General features: G+C 46.7%; 1 protein-coding gene across 3 annotated transcripts in view; it reads left to right on the top strand.

Moving 5' to 3' along the window:
• DPP9 (dipeptidyl peptidase 9) overlaps positions 1-17,863 on the top strand; it is a 115,062-nt gene that overhangs the window by 41,588 nt on the left and 55,611 nt on the right. The window lies entirely within an intron of this gene.

The following is a 17,863-nucleotide window of genomic DNA, read 5'->3' on the forward strand; positions in this document are numbered from 1 at the left end:
ACCCACCAATTTTTTTAAAAAGAAAATAATGGCATACTAGCAAAGTCAAACTATGTCTAATGCTAATGGATACTGGCACTATTCTAAGCATTTGATATGACTTAACTAATTTAGTCCTCACAACAACTCCATTTGACAGATAGGGAAACTGAGCCCAGAGAGGTTAGATAGTTTTTCCAAGAACCCAAGCTCTGAAGTAGCAGAGGTAGGGATTTGAACCAGGCAGTGTGACTCTAAAGCTGGTGCTTTTAAACACTACACTATAATGCCTCAAATCCAGAGAAGGTTTTATTATTATTATTATTATTATTTTATGGTACGTGGGCCTCTCACTGCTGCGGCCTCTCCCGTTGCGGAGCACGGGCTCCAGACGCGCAGGCTCAGCGGCCATGGCTCACGGGCCCAGCTGCTTCGCGGCACGTGGGATCCTCCCAGACCGGGGCACGAACCCGTATCCCCTGCATCGGCAGGCGGACCCTCAACCACTGCGCCACCAGGGAAGCCCCCAGAGAAGCTTTTAGGAAAAAAAAAAAGAGGCCAAGAAATGTCAGTGGCTGCTGGACCACATGGGAGCCCCTAAGGACTCTCAAAGTGACAACCACTCCAATGACAAGGGAATCACACTTGAGAATGTTAGAACAAGCTTTGGGAACACTGAAGCATTTCCGAGCAGTGCAGCCACAGGAAAGCTGTGAAAAGGTGTCTGTGTTCACCTAATATGTGGAAGACATTTGTGTAGAGGCCATGGACCAAGAGAGCTTTGAATATGGGACTGTGGTTAGATGCAGGGGCTCTGGACCATGCAGCCTAGACTCAAAACCTGACTTGTCTGCCTCCTAGCTGTGTGACCTCGGGTCAGCAACTTACCCTTTCTGTGCCTCAGCTTTCTCACCTGTAAAATGGGGGTGATAAAACACATTTCATTGATTCTAAGCCATGCATTTTTTAACATCTGTGAAGGTAGGGCATGCCTTATGATCAGTAGCAGTTCAAGGCTTGACTGGGGTATATATATATTTTTTAAATGGCACATGGTTGGGTGGGCATCATTGGAGATGCTCCTCCCTCTCAGGACCACAGGGTGGGATATGTGACCCAGTCTGGCCAATATCCTATCCACTTGGCTGCAGTGATTGGTTCAGGGATGAGCAGATGATCCAGGCTGAGCCAATCAGATCCTTCCCTGGGACTTTCATGCTAGATCTAATGTTAAAGATTCTCTTTGTCCACTGGAGTTGCTAGGAGAGACGAGTGTGTGTCTGGGGAGTGGATGATAGCGTGGAGAGTTCAAAGACAGAGATGTTGGTGTTTGAGCCCCTGGATCTATCCACGTCTGAGGTGAGTTAATCTTGTTCTTCCTAGTTCCACAAACCAGCAAGTTCCCTTTATTATATATTTTTTTCCTCAAGACAGTTTGAGTTGAGTTCCTTTTACTTATAACCAAAGGATTCCTAAAGAGGACAGGTATCCTTTTGCAGACCCCCAGGAAAATGGCTCAAAATGAGGAGACCCTAGCACCCTGGAAAATGAGTTTATCTCTAATATGTCATAGATGTTGATGAGCCTATGCTTCAGAAGAGGGAAGTCAAGCCCTCCAATTTGGTAGGTGTGGTAGCCAATCTCCAATATGATCCCCAGTGACCCCCACCCTTTGGTATTTACACCTTTGGGTGGGCTTCTCCCTCACTATACCAACGTTGGTCTGTGTGACCAATAGATCTCTCTCTCTCTCTCTATCTCTCTCTCTCTGATCAAGCATTCTGGGGAAAGCCAGCTTTCATGTCATGAGGACACTCAGGCAGCCCCTTGGAGAGGCCCATGTGATGAGGAACTGAGGCATCCTACCAACAGCCATGCAAGGGAACCATTCTCCAACCCCAGTCAACTCTTTAGCTCTCTCTGACAATCTGACTGCAACCTCACGAGAAACTCTTAGCCAGAATCATCCCATGAATCTGTCCTGGACTCACCCTCAGAAACAACAAGATCATAAATATTTTTTGAAGCTTCTACGTTTGGGGGTAATTTTTTTTTTTTTTTTTTTTTGCGGTATGCGGGCCTCTCACTGTTGTGGCCTCTCCCGTTGCGGAGCACAGGCTCCGGACGCGCAGGCTCAGCGGCCATGGCTCACGGGCCCAGCTGCTCCGCGGCATGTGGGATCTTCCCGGACCGGGGCACGAACCTGTGTCCCCTGCATCGGCAGGCGGACTCTCAACCACTGCGCCACCAGGGAAGGCCTAGGGGTAATTTGTTACACAGCCATGGATAACTAATATACTGGGGAAGGAATGGGTTCCACATGGGCTGAATTGCAGGACTGGCAAGTGAGTTTGGGTCTAGCTGGTGCAGGGGAGATGGGAGTCAGGAAGGTCGAGCTGGACTTGTGGGGTACCATCTTTGAATCTCAGGGAAGGCCAGTCAAACCTGCCTGTGCCATCCAAAATGTTCCACCTTGAAATGATGGTGGCTGCACATAGGGTAGTCCTTGAAGGGATGGCCTGCTGCTCAGCTACCCAGCCCAGCTGCTCCAACTGCCCCTAAGAGCCTGGGAAGGACCTGGCTCCCCTCTTCTCATCCACCTCCTTCCAGGGTACCTAAGGGGGTCAAGGAGTCCCCCACATCTCTGCTGTAGACCTTCAGCACAACCCTGAGTCACATTTCTTATCAGTTGCCAGGGGTTCTCCTTCCCCCTCCCAATGCTTCTCCATCCTCCCACCACGGCTGTGGTTCAGGCTGACATCATCACTTGTTTGGATGGTGCCTCCGTCTTCTCTTGGTTCCCTGTGACACTTCCACCTCCCCACTCCCACGCCCCCAGGGAGCTCTTGGAAACATCAGCCTGAGAAAGTCACTCTCCTGTATAAAACCTTCCCGTGAGAACAGAAAATTGTACAATCTCTCAGAAAAACCATTTGGCAGCTTTTAGAAATGTTAAACATATACCTCCCCTAGGAGCCATTCTGCTCCTTGATATTTACCCAAGAGAAATAAAAACATATGTCCATGTGAAGATGTGTCCATACACGTTTATAACAGCTTTATTTGTAATCGCCAGTTGAAAGAAAGCTGTTTAAAAATGACGACAACGTCCCCTGAGGGCAATCTGATGACATCTACCAAAATTACAAATAAGCATGTCCTTGGACTGTATAACGCCACTGCTGAGAATTTACACTCCATCTGGAACCACACATGTGCTACATGACACACGTAGAAGACTTTCTCCCAGCACTGTGTGTTTATAGAAAAAAAGAGTGAAAACCACATAAATGCCCATCAACTGGGAGCTGGTTAAATCAATTATGAGAAATCCACGCAATGAAATATTATACAGTGAGTAAAAGCAACAAGAAAGCTCTTTATTTACAGAGAGAGAAATACCTCAGAATGTTATTATTAAATGAATAAAGCAAAGTGCATAATGGTTTGTTACCAATTGATCATGTGTGTATGTGCATGTGTGTGAAATATGTTTCTGTTTAGAGTCTTTACACTGGCTATTTGCTCTGCTTAAAATGCCTCATTCCCTCACTTCTTTAAGCCTCTGCTCAAATGTTGGCTTCTCAGTGAGGCCTTCTTTGGGCACCTTATCTAAGATTTTTCACACAACCCCATCTTATATTCCCCATCCCTTTCCCCTGATTCATTTTTCTCCTTAGCATTTAACACCATCTAATATGATATAGTTTATGTACTGATACTGTTTCTTAACTATCTCCTCCAGGACAGTGTGAACTCCACCAGGGCAGTGATTTTTTTACTTGCTTTGTGCATGCTGTGTCCCTGTTCCTATAACGGTGCCTGGTACACAGTAGGCACTCAACAAGTGTTGGTTAAATGAGTGAGTGGATCTCTCTCTGAGATCTGAAGCTGCCCATAGGCATGTTCTAGATGGACCACCACAAACAAATGGATTTTTTTTTTTTTTTTTTGCGGTATGCGGGCCTCTCACCGTTGTGGCCTCTCCCATCGCGGAACACAGGCTCCGGACGCGCAGGCCCAGCGGCCATGGCTCACGGGCCCAGCCGCCCCGTGGCATGTGGTGTCATCCCGGACCGGGGCACGAACCCGTGTCTCCTGCATCAGCAGGTGGACTCTCAACCACTGCGCCACCAGGGAAGCCCCTACAAATGGATATTTAAGTGTCCCCAAACTCTTAGAGGCTGCCTTTGAAACACTTCCTATGTATTGGTCCATTTCTTACTGTATCAGTCAGCTATTGCTGCATAACAAATTATCCCAAAGTGTAGACATTTAAAACAATGAACATGTATTATTTCACAGCTTCTGTGGACCAGGAGTCCAGAGCCTCTTAGCTGGGTGGTTCTGGCTCAGTGTCCCTCGTGATGTTACAGTCAGATTCTTGGCCAGAGCTGCGTCATCTGAAGGCTTGACTAAGGCTAGAGGAGCTGCTTCTGAAATTACTCACACAGCTGTTGGCAGGAGACTGGAGTCTAGTCAGATTTTGTTTCCTTTTAGTTTATTTTACTTGGAAATAATTTTAGACTTATAAAATGTTGCAAAAATAATACACAGAAGTCCCATCTACCTTTGACCCATCTTCTTTTATTTATTTATTTATTTAAAATTTTGGCTGCATTGGGTCTTCATTACTGCACGTGGGCTTTCTCTAGTTGCAGTGAGTGGGGGCTACTCTTTGTTGAGGTGCGTGGGCTTCTCATTGCAGTGGCTTCTCTTGTTGCGGTGCAAGGGCTTTAGGCGCATGGGCTTCAGTAGTTGTGACACACAGGCTCAGCAGTGTGGCTCGCGGGTTCTAGAGCTCAGGCTCAGTAGTTGTGGCACACGGGCTTAGTTGCTCTGCAGCATGTGGGATCTTCCCGGACCAGGGCTCCAACCTGTGTCCCCTGCATTGGCAGGCAGATTCTTAACCACTGAGCCACCAGGGAAGTCCTGACCCATCTTCTTTTAATTTAACATTGTTTATAACTGCAGGAAATGAACATTGATGCAACACAATGAACTAATTTAAGATCTTATTCAAGTTTCCCTGATTGTCCTATTGAATACTATTTAACTGAACTATAGATCTTATTCAAATTTCACCATTTTTTCCTCTTAATGGAATGAATATCATTGGATTATTCATCCTATTATAATTATTAACTTAATCTTATTAAATATTAATAGGATGCTGGTCCAGGCTCCCACATGGCATTTCATCTCCTCCAGTCTTGTCTTCCACGACCTTGACAATTTTGAAGAGCACTGGTCACCTTTTTTTTTTTTTTTTTTTTTGCGGTACGTGGGCCTCTCACTGTTGTGGCGGAGCACAGGCTCCAGATGCGCAGGCTCAGCGGCCATGGCTCACGGGCCCAGCCGCTCCGCAGCATGTGGGATCTTCCCGGACCGGGGCACGAACCCGTGTCCCCTGCATTGGCAGGCGGACTCTCAACCACTGCGCCGCCAGTGAAGCCCGGTCATATATTTTGGTAGAATGTTCCTCAGTTTGGGTTTGTCTGATGTTTGCTCATGATAAGATTGAAGTTAGGCATTTGGGAGAAGGATGCCATAGAAATGATGTGTTCTCAGGGCAACTGATAGAGGGAGGTACATGATGTCAATGTGTGTCATCACTGATGATGTTAACCTTGATCACCTGGTTACAGTGGTGCCAGCCGGGAGTCTCCACTGGAAGGTTACCATTTTTCCCTTTGTAATTCACAAGTATCTTGGGGGAGATTCAGTGAGATGATGCACATACCCTGCTTCTCCTCAAACTTTTGCCCACTGACTTTAGCATGTGGATAGATGTGGAAGATCAAACCAACAGGACAATTCCCAATTTTCTAACTTAGGCACAGTTGATGCCCCATCCACATCCCCTCAGCGCACCTCAGACATCACCTATTGTCAGTTCCTGAATCTTGTAAGTTTTGGGTGTTCTCTGGGTGGGCACTGAACTTGGTCAGCACGTGGGGGAGCCATTGCCCCAGGAACGGACCGTCAGGTATTGATGGATAAAGGGAGAGACAATTCCGAGGTATGTCCTATAGGAACACCTTCTGCGTTGCCCCCTCCCTGCTCTGTCTCACTTCCCTCCCCTGTCTCACTTCCCTCCCACCCCTTCTGGGGCTTCCTCTGCTCCTACATGAACTATCAGTCCCTAGACCTTGTCTCCGGGGCTGTGAAAAACTGGTGTTCAAGGCATTCTCATGAACTTCAGCTTGGATGCAAGGATGCTTTTTTTTTTTTTTAACAGCTTTATTAAGATATAATTCACACACCATACAATTCACCCCTTTAAAGTGTACAATTCATACTGTTTTGTTTTGTTTTGATTTTTGCGGTACGCGGGCCTCTCACTGTTGTGGCCTCTCCCGTTGCAGAGCACAGGCTCCGGACGCGCAGGCTCAGCGGCCATGGCTCACGGGCCCAGCTGCTCTGCGGCATGTGGGATCTTCCCGGACCGGGGCACGAACCCGTGTCCCCTGCATAGGCAGGCGGACTCTCAACCACTGTGCCACCAGGGAAGCCCAATTCGTACTGTTTTTATTCTGTCCGTTTTTAGTATATTCACAGAGTTGTGCAACCATCACCACAATCTAATTCAGAACACTTTCACTCCCCTAGAAGAAAAACCCGTCCTCATCAGCAGACCCTCCCCATTCCCCCTCCACCAGCCCCTGGCAACGACTAATTCACTTGTGGTCCCTGTGGATTTGCCTGTTCAGGATGTTTCATATAAATGGAATCATACACCTTCTGTTTGTGTGTGATTCTGTGTCCTTCTGTGTCTGGCCTTCTGTGTCTGGCTTCCTTCACTGAACGTCATGTTTTCAAGGTTCTTCCACGTGTCACATGCATCAGTGCTTCATTCCTTTTTAAGGCTGAATAATATTCTATTGTACGGGTGCACCACAGTTTGTGTGGATTGCTTGCACTTTTTGGCTATTAGGAATAATGCTGTTATGAACCCTGCTGTATACATTTTCACACAGATGTATGTTGTAATTTGTCTTGGGTATACACAGGAGTGGAATTGCCAGATCATGGGGCAACTTATGGAGGAAGGGGATGCTCCAAGCCCCCAGGCTGGCCAGCTGTAACTGCTGTCTCTGATTATCTGTTTCTTATGGAATTATTGGTTTGCCTCTTCCACTGGAAGATCGGCTCCACCAGGACAGATTTCCCTCTGTTTTTTCGCTGCCAAGGTGTCCCTAGGGTCTAGCACAGCGCCTGGAATGTAGCAGGTGCTGGGTAAATAAGTTAAAGATCAAAATGAGTCCCATCCGGAGCTTAGCGCAGGGCCTGGCACACAGTGAACACAGGGTACCTGTAGCTACCGGTTTTACTGCCAAAATAACTTGGGGGCAGGGCAGGGGGGTCCTAGGCCGGTTCTGTCAGTTGTGTGCCTGCCTGAGTCTGTTTTTGGTCTCCTCCCCAATCACCACTCCTGCCTCCTTTCCTGGGAGGATCCCCCAGGCTTTCTCTCTTGTCCTCCCCATCTCCCTTCTGATGGCTCTTCACGGGCCTGGACCACTTTCTCTTTTTATGTCTGCTCGTTTGCATCTTTCTCCTCTCTGTCACTCTCTCTGTTTCCCTCTCTTTTTCCCCCTGTATCTCTCTCCTCCCCCGCCCCCTCCCTCTCTCTGCCCTTTCTCTCCTGGTCCTCTGGGATTCTCCCCCTTGGAGACTCTGTGTGTCTGTCTTTGTCTGTCGGTTTCTTCCCCCTTTTTCTCATTTCCCTCTCTCCCTGCCTGCCGGACTTTTGGTCTGTCTTTATCGCCATCTCTTCCCCTCTGTCTCCTTCTCTCTCTCTGTCTCTGACCTTCTGTGTCTCTGGTTCTCCTTCTCTCTTCCTCTCCACCTCTGTCTCTGCCTTTCTGCTCCATCTGACCCTGTGTGCATCTTTGTCCGCTGTCTCTGCCTCTCTCTGGGGTTCTCCCTCCCACCTCCCTGCCCCCATCCCCTTTAAGTGCACAAGGCAGGGAACAGCAGCCCCGTGGATCTGGGGACACTCCCTCCTTGGTTGCCTGGGTGCTGGGGCCGGGGAGGGGCTGTGGGCTCATTACTCTAATGGTATCTGCAGTGGGCGCACAGCTGGCCCAGGAAATGGGCCACTTAAGCCTATTGGAGCTGATGGCAGCCTGCGGCCACTTCTCCCCTGCTGCTTTCAAGCAGAGCTGGGAGAGGGGAGTGAGCGGGGAGAGGTGGGGAGAGGGAAGGGGAGGGGAGGGAAAGAAAGGGGAAGGAAGTGAGAGGGGGAGGGAGGAGAGGGGAGGGAGGAAAGGTGGGAGGAGGATGCCTCTCCGTTTCAGGCCTGGGATGTCCTGGAAAAATGCACTGGGCTGGCTGGGAGGGGCAGGAGGCTGGACCCCGGGCCCCAGGAGCAGGGCCCCCCTTGTACACACAGTTGCACACCCCAGAGAGCACCACCCAAGGCTTTCCACTCAGGGACACCCCACGGCCCGTCTCCCCAACCCCCATGATCACAGATATCATTAGCACAAACACGCACCAGGACACAGGCACAGACCCTCACCAATGGACACAGATGAACAGGTCACGCGCACACTCACACACTCACGCTCACACACAGCATTGAGACGCACGGAGAACTGAAAAGGACACGCACTCAAGTAGGTGTCTCGCACACAGCCAGGCACACGCTTACAGGCTGGAGATGCACAGATGGGACAGAGCGACCACATCAAATACACGCGGGCCGCGAATTCCCCGTCACACACCCTCACGCCATGGTCAGGCGCGATCCGTGCCACAAAGATCCACGGATTCACAAACACACGAGCACACGCAGAAACAGCGACATCGGTAACAAAGGACACACACAACCACAGCCAGCCACGTTGGTCCATCCCAGCCTCTGCTCACGGCCACGTGTCACCAGGCGGAAAAGCAAGCCCAACCTGGCCTGATCCGCCCATTTTTTTTGCTCAGAGAAGCTGGAGATCCGGATTTTTATGTGAAACCACTTAAAAAGAAGATAAAGAGTGTGCAGCCCAAACCAGGAGAACTGATGGTCTAGACCTCAGCCTCCAGTTTGCAAAAGGGCCCCTAGTCGCACCATGAATAGCTGAGCAACCCCTAGGCCGCTCTGAGCCTCTACCTTGTCTTCTGGAAAATTCCATCATAACGGTCCTCCTCTCCAGGGCCTGTTGTGAGGACCGCGGCATGATGCCAAGTCAGCCAGGGGACAGAAGGAGGGCCTCCTGCCCCCTTCATCTCCCCGTGTCTGTCTGCCTCTGCTCCTCTGGTGGATCTTACCCCTTCTCCGTCTTTCCGTCACACGCACACACATATTCACACGAGTGGCCTGGACCCCAGCCAGGAAGAGGCAGGGAGGCCATTGGGCTGAGTTAGGTTCTCACAGGGGCTTTGATTTTGAAGAATCTGAAGAGGAATATGTGTGTGTGTGTGTGTGTGTGTGTGTGTGTGCGCGCGCGCGCGCGCGCACGCACACATGCACATGCATGCACGCACACGCTCGTGCGTGGGTGCCTGGTGTGCCTGCATTTGCCTGTGTACCTTTGCCCACAAGCCAGCGTGAGCCATGAGCTGACACATGGGTGTGTGGCTCTGTGCACCCAGGATGCATGTTAGGGATGGGCGGTGAGAAGGGACCGCTCTGAGACCCACCTCTGCCTAAACTGGGTCTTCATTTCATCTTCTTGAATGGAGGCCCCTCTATCCCTCTTCTTTGGGTGGGGTCCCCATACCAGAGCCCCACCCCCACCCCGGCTCCCATCTCTGGCTGGTTCTTGTTCTGTGACTGTGGGCAAGTCACTGCCCCTCTCCGAGCCTCAGTTTCCTCATCTGTAAAATGGGGAGGAGAACAGTTCCCTAACAGGCAGGTGGATGGGGAACATTAAAAGAATGAAAATTACCAGGAGGGAAAGGGGTGGCAGGATAAATTGGGAGACTGGGATTGACATAGACATACTACTATATATAAAATAGAAAACTAGTAGGGACCTACTCTATATAGCACAGGGAACTCTACTCAATACTCTGTAAAGACCTATATGGGAAAAGAATCTAAAAAAGAGGGGATATTTGTATATGTATATAGGGATGTATGTATAGGATTCACTTTTCTGTACAGCAGAAACTAACACAACAGTGTAAATCAACCATACTCCAATAAAAATTTTAAAAAATAAAAATAAATAAAAGAATGAAAAAAGGAACAATGAAAAGAATAAAGAATTTAAAAAGCAAGGGATTTGAATAGCCATGTCTCCAAAGAAGGTATACAGATGGCCAAGGATTACAAGAAAAGATGCTGGACATCAATGAAGGGAATGCAAGTTGAAACCTGCAGCAACTCCACCAGGACGGCTCAAGGTCACAAACAGACAATAACAAGTCTGCGAGGCTGTGGAGAAATTGGAACCCTCGTGTATGGCTGGCTGGCGGGAAGAGAAAATGATGGAAAACAATCTGGAGGTTCTTCCAAAAGTTGACATAGAATCACCATATGACCCAGCAGTTCAACTCCTAGTTATTTACTCAGGAAAAATGAAAACATATGTCCACACAGAAACCCGTACATGTATGTTCATAGCAGCATGATGCATGCAACCCAGTGATACTTGCAGGGGACTCTACGGACCCTACAAACCCTACCAACCTTGCTTGCAGAAGCAACGTGTTTATTAGCAAAAGTTTTCAAGGTATAGAAACACATGGAGAGAGGGTGGTAAAACTACTCAAAAGGTTAACATATTCTCTTATTTGTTTAAAGCATTTAAATTAAGGGACGGGAGTTTGCTCCATCCCCACCAGTAACTTTTCAGAAAGAATGAAGAGTGTCATGGGCATTTTCTGATGGGACTCAGATCTATCTCTCTCCCTGTCTCTCTCTCCCCAGTCTCTTCCCGTCCCACAGATTTGCTTTACAAAGCCTCATTTCGTTGATTTTTATTTTTTTATTTTTTGGCTGCTCCGCGCGGCATGAGGGGTCTTAGTTCCCCAACCAGGGATCGAACCCTCGCTCTCTGCATTGAAAGCGTGGAGTCTTAACCATTGGACCACCAGGGAAGTCCCTCGTTGATTTTTAAATGTAACTTATCTCATATATCACGCCAAATCAGGGCACATAGATCTACCACTCTCTTTTTAAAAATAGGATCTATTTTTGCATAAGCAATCCATGCACCGTGGGACAAAATTCCAGAGTGTATGTTGGCAAATCTTTCCCTGTCACCCAAATGCCTCTTCCAGAGGGACCATTGATACTGGTTTATTTTGTCTTCTGCGATTTTAGTTTTATTGGGACAAATATACATAGAAATTTTCACTCTTGGCATGTGTATTATTAGATATATAATGTATATTCCTATATATTATGTAATATAGAGATAAAATAATATATACATATAGAATATAAATACATGTGGAATATATGTATATATTATATAAAATATAACAGAATTTTATATAAAATGTATAATTCATCTATACATAGAGAGATGGAGAGGGAGATATAATGAGTGACCAGGGTCCCAGTTCTGTCCGCGTTTGCCCAGTTCCCAGAAAGGAATTTTTTTAGCTTTGGGAAAAACCTATTCTTACTCCTTCCCTCTTTTTTTTTGGAGGGGGGCGGTATAATTCCCTTTGCTTTTTCTCCCAGTTTTATTAGGACATAGAACCTTGTATTAATGTAAGGCATGCAACATATGATTTGACACTTGAATCACCACAACCAATAAGTTTAGCTAACATCCGTCGTCACCTCACATAGTAACAAATAGTTTCCCCGTGATGAGAACTTTTAAGATGTCTCTCATAGCAACTTTCAAATATCTGATACAGTATTGTCAGCCTTTTAATACATAAAAGCCAGCACACTCTACACATTCTGTGCTCTGTTTTTTTGTTTTGTTTTTTTTAACTTAGCAATCCATCTTGGAGATTTTTCCAGATCTACTTAGTGAAAGCATCCTGCTTCCTATTTCACAGCGCCTTCATTTTTTTCAACATCCCAGCATATAGACCTATCATAATTGACTTAGCCAGTTCCCTATGAGGGGGAATTTTGGTGGCTTTGGAATGTTGCTGTAACTATATCTTGGGTACCACCGCTTCCCACGTGAGTGGGACAACTCCTGCAGGTGTGTTTGTTTTAAAATATAGCATATTAGCTGGAGAAAGGGGGGAATGGGGAATTAGTGTTTCATGGGACCAGAGTTTCAGTTTGGGAAGATGAGGAAGTTCTGGAGGTGGATGGTGGTGGTGGTTGCATGACAGTGTGAATGTACTTAATGCCCCTGGGCCATACACTGAAAAATGGTTACAATGAGAAATAAATTTTATCTTATGTGTATTTGACCAAAATTTTGTAAAAATAATTTTTAAAAATATAGTCTTTATATTTTTAAAAATATTTTTATATATATTTAAAAATATAGCATTGGGGAGTTCCCTGGTGTTCTGCTGGTTAGGATTCAGCGCTTTCACTGCCGTGGCCTGGATTCAATCCCTGGTTGGGGAACTGAGATCCTGCAAGATGCATGGCGTGGCCAAAAGACATTATATATATGGCATTAATAGAAAATTTGAGGCATATTAAGGCCAAGAGATCAGGAGACAACTGCCATTGAAAAGAGTTTGTTACGGTTCCCAAGAGGAGGGGTCACTCCATGCCAATCAGGGCCAAATGGGGATGCACCAGTGTCAGTCAGGAAGCAGAGGGAGGGGGAGAGAGTATGGGCCAGAACCTTTATTGTGGTTTACTAGAGAATGAACAGGCAAGGCAGGGTATGCAGGCTTAGGATGGGCTACTTTGAATAATTTCAATGGACTTTGGCTGTCCCTGGTTGTCTGGTTCCTGGCCCTGGGGTCATTAGGGCAGGGGGATAGTGACCCAGAGTATAAGAGCCCCATAGAGGAGGGGGTTGAGGGTGTGGGCCCTGGATTGGTTGGTTGGTTTTTGAAAAGTACACTCATGGTCAAGTTAACTGTCTCTGGGAATTAGCTAGCCCTGGGAGGGGCCATTTTCCAGGGTCTGTGAGGCCCCAGATGTCAAAGCATCAGAAATAAAAAGGCATGGTTAATACAGTGTCCCTAGAGGGGACATCTGGGTCCTGGGGAGAATGGCTTTCCAATTGGGAAGAATGTTTCCAGGTTTCCTCCCAAACCACTGTTCTTTTAGGCCACTCCAGGTCTCTCTTGTGTGCCAATTAAGTCCCTGTGGGAAGGGGCAGGTAAGGCCTGGGAAACACAGTTCTTTTTAAGAACTTAACTCTTTCTGGGCCGAATTTAAAACCAGCCACTCCGCTCAATATTATGTAACAACCTAAATGGGAAAAGAACTTGAAAAAGAATAGATACAGGTACATGTATCGCTGAATCACTTTGCTGTATACCTGAAACTACCACAACATTTTTAATCAACTACACTCCAAGATAAAATTAAAAGTTTACAAAATAAAATAAAATAAAACCAGCCACTGATATGACTGCCCAAGTTCAGGGGCCATTAGGGGAACCAGGAGCTCTGCTGAGATGAGACCAACAGCCACCATTTTATCATCCAACCTCCTGTGAGTGGAATCATACAATATTTGTCCTCTGTGTCTGGCTTATTTCACTCAGCATCATGTCCTCAAGGTTCATCAGTGTTGTAGCAGGTGTTAGGATTTCCTTCCTTTTTAAGCTGAATAACATTCCATTCTTGTGTATATACTGTGTTTTGTTTATCCATTCATCTGTCAGTGGACACTTGGGTTGATTCCACCTCTTGGCTCTTGTGAATCATACTGCTATGAATATGGGTGTGCAAATATCTGTTTGAGCCCTTCTTTCCAATTCCTTGGGGGTACATACTCAGGAGTGGGATTACTGCATCATACAGTTTAATCTTTTGAGGAACTGCCATACTGTTGTCTACAGTGGCTTAGCACGAGAGATGTTTGGTGTGAGAAATCTTCCTTTGACAAATAGCTAAATTTGAAAACAAATCTCGGTGGCCCTGTATTGACATGAGAGTATGTTTCTCCTACATTAAGCGAAGAAGCAGATTCCAAAAGAGTGTGTACGGTGATTCTTTTGATGTGCGTTTGAAATACACATACATCCCTCAGGGTCTTGGCCTTTCCCCAGAGACCCACACGATTCACTCATCCCCTCTACTCAGGTCTCCGCACAAATGTATCTTCCCTGAAACCTTCTAAAAAGAACGTCCCCCCTTGCCCCACTTAATTTTTCTTCCTTCACTTACTCCTTCCTGTTGTATTATAGTTGATTCTACTTATTCATAGGGGTTCTGTTTCACAAAGTTGCCACAAACACGGACCTAGCCAATGCTGGACCACTGCTCCTGGGGGAAGTACGAGGTTAGGTTCCTGTGAGCCTCTGGGTCACAAGATTTTCATCAACCAGTCAATACATAGCCTTGTTTTACGTGTGTTTCTGTTTAGGGACACCTCATTTAATATATATTGTTGATTCAATAGCATTGAACTCCCAACCAGTAGCACTATAATTCATGCCTGAATGAAGCTCATCTAACACACGTGTTTTCCCCATAGGCTTAGGACACACTGGGCGGTACTTCAGCACGGCGCTTGGGGCCACTTTAGAGAGCCAAATCACCACCACCACTGCCACCAACACAAAAAAGACAACACAACACTCACATCACCCAGAAAAGGACACTTGTCCACAATCTGGGCTGAAATCGGAAGACGGGCTTTGCCTGGTTCAGCCTCAGCAGGGAACATATGTGGTGGGTGACATATTTTTTCACCATTCTGCACATGTCCACGAATGACTGTGAAAGTCAGACGCATTCATTTTGGAGTTACAAATAAATGTTAGCAACGAGGTGATTTTGCATATACCAAACCTGAACATAATGAGGATTGACTATATAAAGAATGTGTATTTAGGGAATTCCCCGGCGGTCCAGCGGTTGGGAGTCCATGCTTCCACCGCAGGGGGCACAAGTTCGATCCCTGGTCAGAGAACTGGGATCCTGCATGCCATGTGGCGAGGCCAAAAAAAAAAAGAATGTGTATTTAAATTTCATTATTGTTGTCTGTATTCCCCGGCTAAACTATCACATGGGCAGGGGTCTTGATCTCTCTGGTTCAGAGCTGTGTCCCCTAGCTCCAAAAAGAGAGACTGGCACACAGTAGGTGCTCAATAAATATTTACTGGTGGACAAAAAAGAACAGATAGATACATTTAAAAACAGCTATCTTGGGACTTCCCTGGTGGCGCAGTGGTTGAGAGTCCACCTGCCGATGCAGGGGACGTGGGTTCGTGCCCTGGTCCGGGAGGATCCCACATGCCGCGGAGCGGCTGGGCCCATGAGCCATGGCCGCTGAGCCTGCGTGTCCGGAGCCTGTGCTCCACGACGGGAGAGGCTACAACAGTGAGAGGCCCGCGTACCGCAAAACAAACAAACAAACAAACAAAAACAGCTATCTTGTGGTATAATTGACATCGAATGAGCTGCATTTAAAGTGTACAATTTGCTAGGTATCGACATCCATGAAGCCATCACCACCATAAAGATAATGAACACATCTGTCACTCCCAAAACTTTCCTCCTGTCCCTTTGTCATCCCTCCCTCCTACCCCTCCCCATCCCCAGGCAAGCACTGACCTGTTATCTGTCACTATAGATGAGTTAGCACTTTCTGGAGTCTTCTATAAATGGAATCTATAACTGTATGTACTCTTTTGTCTGGCTTATTTCCCTAAGCATAATTGTATGTGATTCATCCATACTGTTGTGTGGATGTGTAGTCTGTTCCTTTTTCTTGCTGAGTAGTATTCCATTGTGTGGATGTACCACAGTCTATCCATTCACCTGGAATGACATCTGGCTTTTCCAGGCTTCTTGTGATACGATACAATGAAATTCTGACATAACCACCTGGAGTTAAGGAAGACCCCACAAGTTAAGGGCATAGTCGCCAACAAGACTGTCTTCACTTCAGATGCATTCACGGACCAACAAGCTCTGCTGAGCCTTGGTGGTCAGAGTTTTTACTGGAGTTTCATTATATAGGTATGATTGATCCAATCATTGGCTATGAGATTGAACTTAATCTGCAGCCACCCTCCCCCCCCCCATCCCTTAAGGTCAGGTTGACATCTTAAGGTTGGTGTTTCTTGCATGACCAATCCCCATCCTGAGTCATCTCATTTGCATAAACTCAGGTGTGGTCACGCCCCACCACGAGCAACCAACACTCCTATTGCTCAAGGAAAATCCAAGGATTTAGAAGTTATCTTTCAGGAACCTGGGACAAAGTCCAGATACTTTATAATACAACAGTTGATTACAAGTAAGGCTGCTGTGAACACGCAGGTACAACAAGTCTGCATATGAATATAAATTCCCTTTTCTCTTCGGTAGGAGTAGAAAGAGTGGGTCATGGCATCGTAAAAGCATTTGATTATGGACACTTTCAAACACACACACAGGGAAGAAGACAGAATAGTGAGTTCCCATCCCCGTCTCAATTTTGTAGCCATTCCCAGACATTAGGTAAGCATTCACAAATGTTTTAATGATCTCTCAAAGATATGGACTCTTTATAAAAAGTATAATTCCAATATCATCACCACTCTTTTAAAAACTAGCCATAATCTTTAATAAGCTTAATATCATGGACTAGTAAGTAGCCTGTCAGGACGCATAACGTTTTTGCACAATTGGTTTCTTCAAATAGCCCACATGTGGTGCTGGCGTACATTTTTTTTTTTCATCTAAAAGAATATTCACCAAAAAGTTACCAGTGGGGAAAGGAATTAGGAGTGGCTGCTATTTTCTCCTGTTTGTAGATGGTAATAATGATTGTTAAAATTTATTTTTAAAATGTGCTTACCTCAGTGTCTGTCACCTGTGGACTTTCAGCTTTTACTGTCTGAGCGTTTGCTGTGTCCTCAGCACCGAGTCCTTTAGAACATGTTTTGTCTTATTTAATCTGGACAGCTGCCCTCTGCATCAGGCTTGGTTATTCCCTTTTGCAGATGAGGAAACTGAGGCTCAGAGAGGTGGAATGACTTGCTCTCGGGAGCACCCAGCTAGTTAGAGAGGGGGGGTCAGCCTGGAAGCCCAGGTGTGCCCAACTATAATTTCTAAATCGAATCTATATTTTCTAAAGATTCTACAACAAATATCTACCACTTTGGGGAAAACAGGGTGTATTCATCTCCTGTGGCTTCTGTAACAAATTATCCCAAATTCGGTGTCTTTACAACAATAGAAATTTCTCCTGTCACAGTTCTGGAGACCAGAAGTCCTAAACCAAGGTGTCGGCAGGGTTGGTTCCTTCTGGAGGGTGTCGGGGAGAAACTGTCCCATGCCTTTCTCCTAGCTTCTGGTGCTTGCCCGAAATCCTTGGTGTTCCTTGGTGTGTGGATGTATCTCTCAAATCTCTGTCTCCATCTTACCATCATCTTCTCCTCTGTGTCTCCCTGGAGGTCCCCCTCCTCTTATAAGGACACCATTCATTGGATCTAGGGGCCACCCCAAATCCAACATGACCTCATCTTAACTAATTACATCTGCAAAGACCCTATTCCCAAATAAGGTCACACGTGGAGGTTCCAGGTGGCTGTGAATTTTGGGGGGGACACACTGAAGCCAGTACATAAGGTTAGCTTTTTAGGCACAAAAAGGCAGGAAGGAGGACCCTTCACCTGCTCTCCATAGCCTGGTGCCCCAAGAGCTCTGTGCCTGGGTCCCCTGGCCGGGATGGGGCCGAGTGCAGAGCCAGCAGCGACATGGGGAGTGTGAACCGATCGCCCCAAATCATCAGTGACACAGCCAGGGAAGGAGCCAGTCTTCGAGGCTCCAGGCTTCCAGGCCCCTGCACTGTGGGTTTCTGACACTTCCAGCCCTCAGCCAAGCTCAGGATGG

Source organism: Globicephala melas, chromosome 3, assembly GCF_963455315.2.
Source record: "Globicephala melas chromosome 3, mGloMel1.2, whole genome shotgun sequence".
Lineage (NCBI taxonomy): Eukaryota > Metazoa > Chordata > Mammalia > Artiodactyla > Delphinidae > Globicephala > Globicephala melas.